The sequence below is a fragment of the Aplysia californica genome, unplaced genomic scaffold (genome assembly GCF_000002075.1).
Source record: "Aplysia californica isolate F4 #8 unplaced genomic scaffold, AplCal3.0 scaffold00008, whole genome shotgun sequence".
NCBI lineage: Eukaryota > Metazoa > Mollusca > Gastropoda > Aplysiida > Aplysiidae > Aplysia > Aplysia californica.
In genome coordinates, this window is record NW_004797278.1 from 3,094,316 (window position 1) to 3,098,044 (window position 3,729).

A 3,729-nucleotide genomic window follows, 5' to 3' on the forward strand; every position below is an offset into this window, starting at 1 on the left:
CCCCCACCCCCCACACCCACGGGAAAGGCCTTTGGCGTAAGAAAATACGCGGAACTCCAGGGAGATAATGTACTGTAGGTATAAGACAGGGCCTTGTTATGTAACGTGGAGTTTGACTTAAACTTGAAATATTTGGCAGAACCTAGTTAGATATCAGGGACTTTGAATTGAACTAGGAACTTCTCAGAACCTGATTAAAGTGAAATAGATTTTAACTAAAACTAGAAACTTCGCAGAACCTGATTAAAGTGAAATAGATTTTAACTTAAACTAGAAACTTCGCAGAACCTGATTAAAGTGAAATAGACTTTAACTAAAACTAGAAACTTCACAGAACCTGATTAAAGTGAAATAAACTTTAACTAAAACTAGAAACTTCGCAGAACCTGGTGAAATAACGTGGAGTTTAATAATGACTAGGCACCAGGCAGATACCATGGGGTTTATTTAAGTTCGCCACTGGATAGTATACCTTGTTATATAACGTGAAGTTTAACTTAAACTAGACACCTGCCAGAGCTTGGTTAGATAACACCGACTTTAACTGAAACTAGAAACTGCGCAGAACATAATTAAAGTATAAAAGACTTCAACTAAAACTGAAAACTTCGCAGAACCCGATGAAATAATGTGGACTTTTACCTGAACTAGAACCTTAGCAGATGTTGGTTAGAAAACGAGGATTTTTAACTGATTCTAGAACCTTAGCAAAACTTGGTTAAATAAAACAGATTTTAACTTAAACTAGAACCTGAACAGAATTTGGATAGTTTGATAACGAGGACTCTAACTTAAACTGAAACCTTATCAAAACTTGATTAAACAAAATAATATATTTCTACTTTAACTAGAGACTTAGCAGAATCTGATGAAAGTAAAATAGACGTTGATTTAAACTAGAAATTTGCCAGAACTTGGATGAACAAAATAGACCGTAACATAAGCTTGAAATCTGGCAAAACTAGGATAAATAAAATAGACTATAACCTAATCTAGAAACTTAGCAGAACTTGGTTAAATAAATATGGTCTGTAACGTAAGCTAGAAATTTGGAAAAACTGGAATAAATGACGAGAACTTTAACTTATTTTAGTAGACTCTAACATAAATTAGAATCTGAGCAGAACTTGTTTAAATAAAATACACCGTGTAACGTCAACTACAAATTTGGAAGAACTTGGACAAATATCAAGGACTTTAAGTTCAACTAATAACATAGGAAAACTAGGATAAATCGTGGCGATGATTTTAACTTATTCCATTACTTAGCAAACTTGGTTAAATAAGATAGACTGTAACATAAGCTAGAAATCTGGCAGAACTTGTTAAATAACACGGAATTTATTTTAATCCAAGCACTCGGCAAGACCTGGTTAAATAACACCAAGTTTAATGTAAACTACACACTTGGCAGAGCCTGGTCCAATAACTGGAAGTTTAATTTGGACTGGACACTTGGCTACCTCAGGGTTAAACAGTTCTATCTGAAAATTTTGGCCGTTTTCAGGCATTGCTTGGATTAAAATAAATTCCGTATTATTTAACCAAGTTCTGCCAGATTTCTAGCTTATTATGTTATAGTCTATTTCATTTATCCTAGCTGTACTAAGTTTCTAGTTTACCTTACAGTCTATCTTATTTAACCAAGTTCTGCTAAGTAATGGAATAAGTTAAAATCCTCGCTATTTATCCTAGTTTCGCTAAGTTTTAGCGTAAGTTAAAGTCCTCGTTATTTATCCTAGTTTTGCTAAGTTTTAGCGTAAGTTAAAGTCAGATACTAAATGTTCTACCTGTTCTGTCAAAATCACAAAGTTATTCAGAGTCGTTATCAAGATATTCAAAGAATTGCATTTTAAAAAAAACTGGACATGTTGTGAAAATCAAAATTTTTGACGTACAACAAATGTCTCTCGAAACTGGGTACTGAGCAGATAGACCTTTGTACTTCTGAGGAAGCAACTTGGCAGCTTCGAGGTCATCCTGGGTTGCGAAATCGTCCGAATTCCGGGGTCTCTCAGATGGGCTCTAGGCCGAGGCCAGAATTTCAACTTGGCAAGCAAACTGAGCGAGGCAGATCGTGAAGTGTGGTCAAACAATAAATGACCTATCCTACGTCACTCCCCCCCCCGTGACCCCCAGGAGGTCAGACGGCTTAGCGCGACCCCCTGTGTGCCCGTCTAATGACCACAACCTGACTACCAGGACTCCACTTTACAAGTAAATATAGCAGGCTGTATCAGCAACGAGATTCTTATCTCAACTTTATGAAAGTTTACGGAGAGGAACGAAGGAAACATGTCACTCATTTGTCATCGGGAACGTTCGGAAAGTTCTGAATGACAACTCTCCCCCCCCCCTTTCCTCCTCCTCTCCCTCCTCCCTCCTCCACCCCCACCCCATCCCTCCTCCACCCCCTCCCCATCCCTCCCTATCCCACCCCATAGCTCCTCCATCCCCTCCCACTTCCACCCCACCCCCATCCCCAAAGCGCCACCCCGACCAAGGGGGTTGGCAAAAGGAGGAGGGTGAATATGTGTGTGTGTGGAAGGGGGGGGGGGGGGCAGGGTGTTTGGTTTCGGAAAAAGGGAGTGGGGGTGATAATAACAACTTAAATAATAAATAGACCAACTACAATGTACATGTACCTAAAATTTATGATCGTTCTGTAGGTGGAAAGACAAAAATAACCATCTGATCTCAGAAGTAATAACATACGAGGGGTCCATGGGAAGTAAAAGGCAAAATCACACAATGAAAATCGTGAGGATATCAGTTTTTAAAGTTTGTAGAATCATAGTTTTATGTTTGTACAACTGTCAGTTTATTGTTATAAGATATTGTCAATCTTGGAAACTGCCAATTTATCATTATTGTGAGTCTCGGAAACACGTTGGTAACTTTCTAAGTAAATCCCCTTTATGAGCAAGCGACATAATCATAAGCAATGGGAAATTTGGTCAATATTAAAGTGGTCATTTATTTTCCGTGACTTATGGCACGTCTTATCTGAACTTTATTCTGCATTAGCTGATTCCTGTCTCCCGCAGCTCGAACTAGAAGGCACTTCTATTTTGGGTCCAGTCATAAATCCGGAAATATCGCTCCACTTCCCAAAGTTTTGACGAGATATCACGAATTCACAACCAATCATGATAATATTATTAGACGTTTGAGCCCAGTATTAGAGCGTCATTGTGTCTGTGGATATTGTTGTTGTTCCTGTGGTTATTGTCTGTTGTTGTTGTTGTTAATGGTTTAAAAAGTGGTAGAATCATACGACCGTGACGTATTTTTGCGCTGGTCCTATTTGTTGTTAGTTTTATGCTTTCGAAAAATTTCATGTTTTCAGCGAACAATTTGATAGGAGGAAAAGAATGTTGTGTCGTTGTTGTTTTTATTGTTGTTGTTGTTGTTAATGTCGTAGTTTTTGTTTTTGCTGTTGTTGTCATTTTTGTAGTTTTGTTGCTGTTTTTTTTATTGTTACGTTTGCCAAGTTTGTTGTTTTGTTTCCTGTTTTGTTTGATGTTTATTGTCGCAGCTTTTGGGATTTATGTCGGTTTGATTGATTTTGTAGTTTCTGTTTTTGTAGATGTTGTTGGTGTTTTTGTGTTGGCTGTCGCTATCTTTATTTATGTGGCTGTTATTGTTCGGTTGTCTAACTGGAGACAAATTATAACGTACCCCCCCCCCCCCCCAAAAAAAAAATAGAAAAAGGGGGAAGAAGGGGTT